Below are 11,091 nucleotides of genomic sequence, written 5' to 3'. Positions count from 1 at the left end.
CCAACCACCTAGCTATGAAAAGAGCTAGAGCTAGCGAGGTCCATGGCTGCCAGCGACGTGTGTACTAGTACGTACTGCACTGCGAAATGGCGCGCCACCTACAGCGACCGTCTCTTTTTATTTTCGCGAGCGAATCCGGCGCCTGCACCTACCGGATCGCCGACACTGGGCGTACATTTAGGGCCTGGGAATCTGGTCGCGGGGCTTGGGCTCTGCAGGCCGTACCTCCTCCTCACGGGGCGTTTCGGTTTTGCAGGTGCGGCAGCATGGCCCAGCTTGTTTGTCAGCCATATTCCTCCTGGTCGCAGGTGGTTTTTCTATATCTATCTGTACTACTTATAAAAGAGCAAACATTATCTTCTCTAAGTGCACCTCACAAAACATACACGGTACATTACCATCGCATGATTAGTCCCACTAAACTCAATCTAACGGCTAGCGTTAACCGAATCTGTTCTCTGTGTGCACTTAGCAATTTACATTGACTGACCATACTCCACCGCGGAGGAAAATATGAAAGTCCATGCCTGATCAATTAGGAAAATATAATCACGGACACATCCTATTAAGAAATTAATCATGGGCACATCTAATTATTAAGAAACTAATCACAAACCCATCCTATTATTAGGAAAAAAAATCACGCGCGCATCCTATTATTAGGAAAATAATTACGAGCCATCCTATTAGGAAATTAATCATGGACACATCTAATTATTGGGAAACTAATCATGGCTGCATCCTATTAGATAACTAATCACGAACGCATCTAATTATTAGGAAACTAATCGCGAGCGCATTCTATCGTCTCCTATCAGGGAATCGTGATCGCGAGTCACCAGCCCACCACTCACGCGAGCCACAATGGGAGACACGCGAGGAGGAGCTGCGGCTTCCTCCGAACACACTTCTACTGACTGCAACGACTTCGTCCACATCCTGGGCATGCTTTCCGGGAACCACCGGCATCCGCATCGACTTCAGCTTCATCCACAACACCCACGTTGACAACCACCCACCGTCGAGGTCCTTCAAGTGGGGGCAACGCTGAGTATCTTGGACCAGTATAAGCGGGCCAAAAGAATCTGCCCCCACAGCCATGCATGTAGATTCGCCTGGTCGCCAACCATCATCGTCCCCAAAGCGGTGCAGGTCTCGGCCACTGTGCAGCAGGTGAAGCTAATCACGGCCCCATCTCACTCGCCCGAAGCCACCACCGACTCCCTCAACTCTGACGCGTGCTGCTTCGTTGGACACGCTTGTCCAGTACTCGCGTGTGGACGATGTCGTCCAAAGGTAATCCCGGTGCATGGAGGCCGCCGCCTCAAAGCTGGACGACTGACTCACCTGCGTCGACAATGCCGCCCAGCTGGTGAGAGGACACGGTCGCCGCGGCCGCTCGCATGCCTGAACGACAGAGACGCTCGCCTTCACGCGAACGCACCACACGCACGCCTGGAGCACACACAGAGACATCCGCCTTCTTTCTTTATATTTTTTTACTGATTTTCGCGTACCTGCAACAGACATCTCTGTTTTTTTAAGTACTGACTACCGGTTATTACATGGCCAACTCACGACTACATAGTGAACTCACAGACAAATTCGCTGAACCAAGACCTTACTTGCAGTCATGAAATTACGTTTCACTGAAAAAACCCAAAAGTTTGCATAAGTTTTAATAAAAAAAACTAAAGTTCGCATAAGTTTTACTAAAAAAACCTGAAGTTTGCATAAGTGTATTTGTTTGTCCAGCAAATACATGGCAATTGTAATTTTACATGAGCATTTTTATACCGTTCTTATCTACAATTGAGTTAACATGTTTTCCTGATAGAAGACTTGGACTACATATAAGAGAAGCAAAAACTGCATGTTGATTATGATGATGATGAATGTAGGATATTTTGTGGTCATGGTAATTTCTCATATCATTTAGTACATAAACAATATTCACAATTTTATTTTATTACCATCAGTTGTGTTGAGTTTCTTTCATATATATGTATTGACCCTCTTCTTTAAATTAGATGTGACAAATGCGGAATGAACTCATACCACATGATCGCATACGAGTAATTTAAGAGGAATTGGCGGGATTCTTTCTTGACCATGTCATACATAAAGACGGAGAATGCCATGTGGAAGTTGAAATTGATTTTAGATGTTAGGGATTATAAAAGATGTTATATTGTACATATGTAGTAGTGTCGGATAGATATATACAAAAACTTGTTGTTCGATCAATCTCGGAGAAAGAGAGGTCACTTCTCTCTGTATATATTCATGACGATCTTGTGTAGTTCTTGATTGAAATTTGTTGGCACTAAAACGGTTCCTTAGCTTGTCCTAAGTGACATTTTCATGTGTGACTATACTTGCATAAATGTGTGCACAACTGCACATGAAGAATCATGATGGATCTTCTAAATAATTTTGAATTTTATACATTGAGAAAAATGGGTGGTCTTTTAATACAGGAGACATGTTATTATTTGTACGAGTTGAAAATAAGAGATCGTGTACTTTATAGGGAAATTTCAAATTTATGAATAAATTGTCTTGTATTAAGTTTAGTATAATATGTTAATCCAAATAGATGTGTATTGCATGTGCACATACTTATTGGTTCAAATAAACGTGCGTTGCACATACACACTTACTAGTAGGTGAAAACGCGCCACTGAAAAGAAGGTGATAACGCAACAAATAGTAGGAGAAAAAGAAACGAGAGATAATGCACCAGCCGGGAATCGAACCCGGGTCTGTACCGTGGCAGGGTACTATTCTACCACTAGACCACTGGTGCTTCCATGCGTGGTGAATTTGCTCACTAACCCTTGACTTACTTAGAGCGTACTTAGCGCAGTAGTAGTATGAAACAGTGGCGTGAGCCGGTGACAGGGACACAGGCCCTCCCTCCCGCGGTAACGGAGACAAATGAGATTAAGAGAAAGCCACCGCAATGATTAATAATAACAAGAAGAAGCCAAGAAACAAAATGGCTAAGTCCTTGGGAAGATCACCAGGAAAAGAATTTCATGAGATCAGGTCTCACGCAAGACCTATCCTGATGAATGACACGTGGCATTCACAAATCACTAAGCATCTTCCATCCCCATTTAAAATCAGGGGAAAAAAAGATTAGATGCTTTGTGATTTGTGCATGTCACGTGTCATCTATCAGAACGGGTCTCATCTGCTAACCGTGAGATCTGGTCTCATATAAATTTTTTTCGTGCCACCAGGATGCAACACGACGTCACGGGCTCACCGGCCAAACCGGAAAGAGGGACTCCAGACGGAGCAGTTCAGCCGAGGAACCGTGATCGTCTTGGCTTCGCTGTTCCGGCAACCGTCACATCGCTCATGTACTACAACTGCTCTACTCTATCCGGTGCGGAGCACCCAAGAGCAGCCAAACGTCGTGTCCATGTCCATCCACTGTAGGAAGGCCTGCAACGCTCAAACGCACGCAGCAGTTTCTTCGTTTCGTCGCCGTCGTCGTCGTCATGCACTCATGCACGGCGCAGAGTGTTGCGGACTGCCGGTAGCGATCGCCGGCCTGCTCCTGCACACGACGTGTGTAACTCCAGTTTAATTGCGCCGTCTTTTCTTCAGACCGTGTGAGAGCTACTAGTACTCCTTATCCTTATACTACGTATATACATTCATTCACCGTGTGACCGCGTGACGGCGATGTGCAAATTGGTTGCCAAAGGGCCGGGAAGAAACGAAAATCCTAGGCGTACGGGATGGTTTCACGGAAGTGGGCTACGGGGTGTACGCGTCTCACCCTTATTAATCCACTCTCTCGTGAAATTCACGATGTGGGCCTTTCTTTCCTTCCTATTTGCAATGACAAGTTGACAACTCACCTATAAGCTTGCTTCAGTACAAATCTACCCGTAGCTCTAGCAAAACTCGGGAAGGAAAAGAGAGACCGACCCTGCTTTACCGTCTTCTTTCCTTTGGGAGGGAGATGGTCAGCTCAACGTCGACCTCCCTCCCTCCCACGGCGAGAGATGACGGTCTGGATTTGCTGGTCGATCAACAGATGGAAAGCTCATCCGCAACTTTACTGGTACAAAAGTCACCAGCTCAGCCAAGGAAATTCTGGAGCAAAACTCAAACCGAAGCAAAGCAGCACATACTTATTTCAGAGTAAATTACATCTATGGTACCTGAACTTGATCCTAGAGTTCACTTTGGTCACTGTATTCAAGAAGTGTCAGAATACGGTCACTGAGATTGCATAAATGTGTCACTCTACGGTCATCGTTATTGTATCCAACGTATTTTGCTGATGTGGTATACATTGACTGGTCCTAACAGTTGACTTGTTTACGTGGAAAGGTCATCCTTATCCATCTTCGCACCCGATGGATAAATCTAAGCATCGCATCTGCCTAGTGCGCGAGGGAGAGCATTTCTACGATCCCTGAACCTCCCTCGAGCGACGAGCTCTCATGGAGGCCATGCCGCCACCGTCGCCGCAATCTACGTGCCCTCCAGCGTTGCCAAACTCATCTGTGGTGTTCAGATTACAGAGCACTGCCGCCGTGCATGGCGACCTCCTTGCGTTTCCCCGACTCAATGTGAGGCACACGATGGTTAGGTTGTAGCCTCTCCAAATCCGTGGAGCTTGACGCCGTCGACCCGCGGCGGCACAAAGAACAGGCGCACATGATGTTCGGCGGGGCGAAGCCATACTTGAGAAGATTTGGGGCCCGAAAGACTTACTTGGAGAAGAATGTTGCCATCTGTTCGAGTGTCGGTCGATGACTAAAACCCTACATATCTACCAGCGAGAGTCGAGGCACAAGGACTCCCCTCACTGGCACCAGCTGCTGGAGTGGCAGGCGGAGTGGAGGCGGATCCGCGGATTCACCGGCACCTCAGATGCACAAGCTGAGGGGGTTGTGTTTTGCAATATTTTGACGTAAATTGCTACATGCATGTTGCTATCCATTGCCCATTTGTGTGGTGGATGACAGCGGTGCGGCCCCATCAATATATAGTACTGAAAGAAACGATTCAAAAAGTACAAGCTCACAGGTTGACAGCTGCCTCGAAATGTTTATATTTTGACTCTGCATGGCCACGCGTAACCAGTTTACATTTATCTCGAAAAAGGTTAATGTTATACATCTATTAAACATGATCTGTAATTAGACGTCGTGTTCGAGACCGTACTAAAAATAAATAGGGCACTCATTTCATGATTAAAGGAGTGCGTGGAGAAGAAAAGGAAACTAAGGTTCATGCAAAGAACTGTGATGCCTACCAGGACACTGACTACAAACGAACTGCGATGGCGGCACTTTGTTTTACTCGGTTTGGGATTCCGATCAATCACGTCTCTCATTTTTCCATCCGTGATGAAAATGGAGAACCTTGCAAAAAGACTCCATCGGAGGCGCCGCTCGCCGTCACATACATTCGGTCCTCTCTCCCGGCTTGACGAAACCACACGTGGAAGATTACTTAATTTTCACTAGGGCCGATGGGTGTTTAAATGTGGTTAAATCGGTTGTGTGCTAGCGTCTACGTACCTTCTACTTGCGTATCTTGAGCTCCATCTGGCATTCCTCAATCACTTGGACAGTGACACGCACGCACACAACAATGTACTCTATTGCCCTTGAAAGAAAGGATTGAATGAGCAAAATAATATTCAAAAAACATGCAAGTCTGGGGATGGTCGGTCATGGGTGCAAATTGGTGCTCTGCCGCTGCCGCTCGGCTGCTCCCACCGTGCACTAGTTAATTTGTGTCATTGTCTAAAAAGAAAAAAAGAAAAGTTGATATGACGCGTCAATGCAACAATTTTGCACCTCGTCCGCGGGTGCAAATTGGTGCTCAACCATTGGCGTGCAACATATATATTCAGTTTCACCTAGTAGCCGAACCAACCAACGACGCGCGCGCACCGGACGAGGGAGGGCCCCGGCCGGAAGGAACCAAAAAGCCAACGGAACGGCCGTTTCCCCACGCGTGGCCATCGGTCGACACGCCACCAGGCCCCAAAAGCTCCGGGATGCCGATCAAAAAAAAAAAGCTCCGGGATGAATGCAACGCAGACAAAGAGAGCCCACGCCGAGCAGACGTACGTGTGCGCGCGGCACGTCGCGGTCGCGCCATGGTCACGGGACGGGGCCCTCCACTCTCCTCCATCTCCTGGATGGGTGGATGTATGGTCCTACTCCAGGTTCTCTTGGGACGCGCACGTCGCGCCGCGGCGTCGGCGCTACATGGCACGGCACGGCTCTCCGCTCTCCAGGTTTGGTGCCAAACGCCCAACCACCATATCGGCGACAGATGCAGGCCGTGTGTGTGCGGCGAGACGTCCAAGGGTTAACACATCGTTACCAAGTCTAGAGCAACGAGTAACTTCTTTAGCGTTGAGGCCACGTTAAGCATCGAGTAGCATCGCGCGAAGTCCACCTAGGCTTCAGAAAGATGGAATGATCTCGTCCGTGGACGGTACATAAAGGTCCTGAGATCATATCATAGGACGTCATGCCACATGTGGGCTCGTCTCCCTTTCTTACAGAAAAATTCCCTTTTGCGAATCAATCTGTGGTTGAGTTGGTTAGGTGGACAGTGGTATCCCCAACCCATTAGGGTTCAAATCCTGGTGCTCGCATTATTCCTGGATTTATTTCAGGATTTCCGGCGATGCGCTTTCAGTGAAAGTAGACGTTTCCGTCAACGACGAGGCGTCTACGGTGACTTCGTAAATCTCAAGATGATATGCCGGCTCAGTCTTTTGGAGGTGCTCATAGGGATAGGGTGTGCGTGTGTGCGTTCATAGAGGTGAGTGTATGCGCGTGTATATGAGCGCTTGTGTCTGTACTGATGCTCAAAAAAAAAATCCCCTTTTTTCCGAATACCTTCTTATAATACGTTAGGCAAATAATTGCACCGCGATCGCACGAACGTATCGTCTCTGCTTTACTACTCCCTTCGACTTGGCTTGCATGTGATGGCTGCATGCATTGCATGGCCGTGTTTACTTTTTACACGCTGATTAGCTCCTTGGGTGATTGCAAAAAAAATAAAAAAAAATTAGCTCCTTGGGTGTTGCTGAGTTAGTTGCGGTCAGTCAAAAAACAGGTAAAACAGAACTTGCCAAACGGATCTGTGGTTTTGAAGAAACAGATGAAAACAGTGCTTTGGACAAACCAAGGTATTCATTACCCCCGCGTTGGAAAACTGAGGTTTTGGAATACCACAGTTTTAAAAAAACAGTGCTACCAAACTAGGCCTTCGTTTTTATTTAGGCCGTGTATTAGTTTTGGTTATGGTCGAGCTTTGTAAATTTTGATAAAGTTTATAAACAAAAATATTAACACGTACAATAACAAATCAATACCAGTAGATTCATTATTGAATCTACTTTCACATCACTTTGATTTTTTACGATAAATGTTTATATTTTTTCTATAAACCTAGTCAAACTTTACGAAGTTTGTCTTCAGTCAAACCTAATATGCATAGTAAATAAAAACAAAGGGAGTACAATTTAGTATTTATTATTCTGTGCTTGCCTCGGTCTTCATGTATGATCATGATTCAATGCTCGTCTCTCTTGTCCATACTAGACTCTTCATTTATGAGCTATTCCAAGAAAGAATCTTATTTATGTATAGTCATATTCGCACAAAACACATTAGAAGTAGTTCACATAGACGGAGAAGAGCCCAATTATAGAGTTGATGCCACCCTATCCATTTCCCATCTTCTCTCCCTCTCGCTGCCGCCTGGCAAAGCCCACATGGCGGCTACGGCTGGGAGTTCATGTTCAGGCGTGGGCCGATGTGGATGCTCGGAGGGAGATGACGAAGGAGATGTGTGTTCGAGTGATCTACGTAAGGCGTGCTCAACGACGGTATTGGTGAAGCCGCCAACAGCGATCTTCAACGACGGCCCGGCCTGGCTAGGTCACCGGAGAACAGGGCATCGTTGCATGTGCCCTTGACGGCAGCGAACTCGACGCCATACCCGGACCTATCGTGCACCAGCATTGATGATTTTTTTAGGTTTTCTCTAGGGAGACTTCACGATTTGAGACGGCGCGGTGGCGACGTTGTCCCTGAGAATAATTTTCTCACCGCCCTTTCCCCATTTCGTTGATGTGCTTGTCACCTGCGGAGGGCATACAAAGTCGTGTCTCCGATGGGCCTTCCAGCACCGGGTCGGTTTAGGTTTCCAATGGATTCGCCCAGCGTTCGTAGTCTTGGCGTTTTCCTCTCCGGACGATGATCTGTTTCACATATCGCGATCGTCGGCGCCTCCTGGTCTACATCGATGACTTCCCGGTCGCCGCTTCTACAAGCTCTTGTGTTTATAAAAGTTTGCTCCAATGAGGTAGAGCCCAGAGGCAGCATCAAGCTACGCTCATGGCGCACCGCTGGTGGATGCATGAGGAAGAAGACTTCGGTCCCAAGAATTTGATTGGAATTTTATCTTTTTATATAGGTCTGTTTGCAGGGACACATGATGCTCAATATATGGCCTTGGACATTTTTCCAAAGAAAAAAGTTGACGTGTGCAAGCTCTACTGACAAGTTCTTCTATATGGGTGTGTTTCGTAGGATGTATGATTCCAAAAGTTTCCTTCTCGACCCACTTTTGGGTGTTTGATAGGGTGTATGGAGGGTGCATGAGTCCACACTAGTTCAACACAAATACACTAGGAGCATGCATGAAGAGGGGTGTTGAGTTGAGCATGCACGAAGAAGGAACAACTATGCTGAGATGAGAATGCAACCAAACACACCTAACATTGCCATCACTTTGCGTTTCGAGAGGGTCCAATCTAAAGCCACACTCATGTATTCTATCGGTGAAGAGAATCGGCCCCTTGCTCATCTTCATCGCCCATGCTACTCCCATGATGATTTTCTGGTGGTGCACCTTTAGACTACGGGTTTGTATTAGTTGGTACTTGGTATGTTTTCTCATGTTCTTCAATATAATGATCATATGAGATTGTGATCCATATGATGTAATTTGTGTAGTTACTTCTACTATATAAGATCGAGCTGGAGAAGCAACAAGCAGCTATCAAATGGGAACTCGAAAAAGCCAAGACATTTGGCGAGATTGAGCTTGAGAAGGAGAGGTTGCAACTCGCACGGGACACGGAGGATGCGAAGATCATGTTGGCGGACAAAACCCTTTTGGGTGGGCATACAAAGAAGTGGCTTGTGGACAAGAAGAAGGAGATCAACGACCGTAGGGAGTACGATGCGGCGAGGGCGCCAGCAGATCATGCGGCCCGGATGCAGGTGGTGCAGGCAGCCCGGATGCAGGCGGAGCAGGACGAGCATGACGCATTCCGCTCGGATCAGACTCCCGGGCAGTGATCCGAATCCATGTGTCACGCTCGGACATTGATTTCATTTTGGCAATGTCCGGTCTGTTGAACTATGATTTGCTTTGGCTTTGTTTTAACCCGTTGAATTCGAATAGTTTGTATTGTATGATCGACGTGCATGGATTGCATGGATTGAGAATCGAAATTCGAGCACGTGAATATGCGGCACAACATATGAGAGGCCGGTGGACACTGTCCGCGGACGCGCCCGCGTGCGTGCGCGCGGTGATGGGGGGGGAGATTTGTCAAGTCCGGATGTAGATGCTCTTAAAATCCCTTGATTGAAAGGCAGGCTAAGGTTCGCTGCAGTCTGCCTGCAGGGCGCGCAACCAAACACGGAGAGATGTGAGACAGACAGCCGATGCACGAAATGCTGCCATGTCAGCCTTGCCGGAGTACTGGCTGCATGATATTATGCATATGCATTGCCGGTTCCGGTCCCCGTCTCCGCGCGCCTTGAAAACGTTCGAGTAGAGTAGAGCAGTCGTCGAGCAGGACGATGATGTGCAGTACCGTCCCAAGTCCCAACCCAACCACCTACCTAGCTAGCTAGAGGTAGAGGTAGCGTGGCGAGGTCCCTCTGCTGCCAGCACCTACTGGAAATGATGTACTCCCGCACCATGATGATGAAATGGCGCGCCACCTAGAGCGAGCCGTGCTCTCTCTTATTTTTTCGCGAGCGAATCCGGCGCCTGCGCGTACATTCATATCGGACGGCGACGCGTGTCCGTTTAAATTCATTCAAATTTTGCGCGTCTACACGTAGGTATGTTGTTGGCATAGCTTGGGCTCTGCAGATGAGTGAGTGAGCACAGACGGCAAGACCGGGTGGGCCTGGGAATCTGGTGGTGGTGCTTGGGCTCTGCAGGCCCTACCTCCTCCTCACGGGGCGTTTCGGTTTTGCAGGTGCGGCAGCATGGCCCAGCTTGTTTGTTTGTCAGCCAATATTCGTCTGGTCGCAGGCGGTTTTTAGGCTTCAAGTTAGTACTATCGTCAGATTTCTCAAAACAAACAAATACAAGTTCGGCTCTCAAAAAAAAAATACAAGTTCGCGTATGAAGTTGTTCCTCAGGACATGTGAAAACAGCGCCACTGAAAAGAAGGTGAAAACACAACAAATAATAGGAGAAAAAAACGAGAATGGCAAATAAAAAAGAGGGAATGCAATGCACCAGCCGGGAATCGAACCCGGGTCTGTACCGTGGCAGGGTACTATTCTACCACTAGACCACTGGTGCTTCCATGCAACGGAGAGAAAGGGACCACAATAATAACAATAGTAAGAAGAAGCCAAGAAACAAAATGACACGAGCCGTGCCACCAGGATGCAACACGACGTCGATGTCAGGGGCTCACCGGCCAAACAAACCGGAAAGAAAGAGGTTGAGCCCATCCAGGAACCGTCATCGATCGTCTTTGGGCTCGCTTTGCTCTTCCGGCAACCGTCACATCGCCCATGTAGTACTGGCACTGCTCTACTCTATCCGGTGCGGATCGCCCAAGAAAAGCAAAACGTTGTGTCATTGTCATTACGCTGTACGTACGAGACTTGAAACGCTCAAACGCACGCAGCGGTTTCTTCTTTTCGTCGTCGTCGTCGTCGTCCTGGTCATGCGCGGTGCAGAGCGTTGCGGTCAAACGTTGTGTCCCTGTCATTACGCTGTACTAGGTAGGAGACTTGAAACGCTCAAACGCACGCACCAGTT

At 47.7% G+C, this 11,091-nt stretch overlaps 2 non-coding genes across 2 annotated transcripts; both read right to left on the bottom strand.

Annotated features, from left to right (window-relative positions):
• Positions 1-2,738: 2,738 nt before the first annotated feature.
• Positions 2,739-2,809, bottom strand: TRNAG-GCC. The gene has a single exon. It is a non-coding gene; the product is annotated as a tRNA-Gly (tRNA).
• Positions 2,810-10,552: 7,743 nt separating this feature from the next.
• On the bottom strand, positions 10,553-10,623 carry TRNAG-GCC. The gene has a single exon. It is a non-coding gene; the product is annotated as a tRNA-Gly (tRNA).
• Positions 10,624-11,091: the final 468 nt, after the last annotated feature.

Source organism: Triticum dicoccoides, chromosome 4A, assembly GCF_002162155.2.
Source record: "Triticum dicoccoides isolate Atlit2015 ecotype Zavitan chromosome 4A, WEW_v2.0, whole genome shotgun sequence".
Taxonomy (NCBI): Eukaryota; Viridiplantae; Streptophyta; class Magnoliopsida; order Poales; family Poaceae; genus Triticum; species Triticum dicoccoides.
Note: the sequence above shows the minus strand (reverse complement) of the source record. Positions and strands in the feature narration are given on the sequence as shown.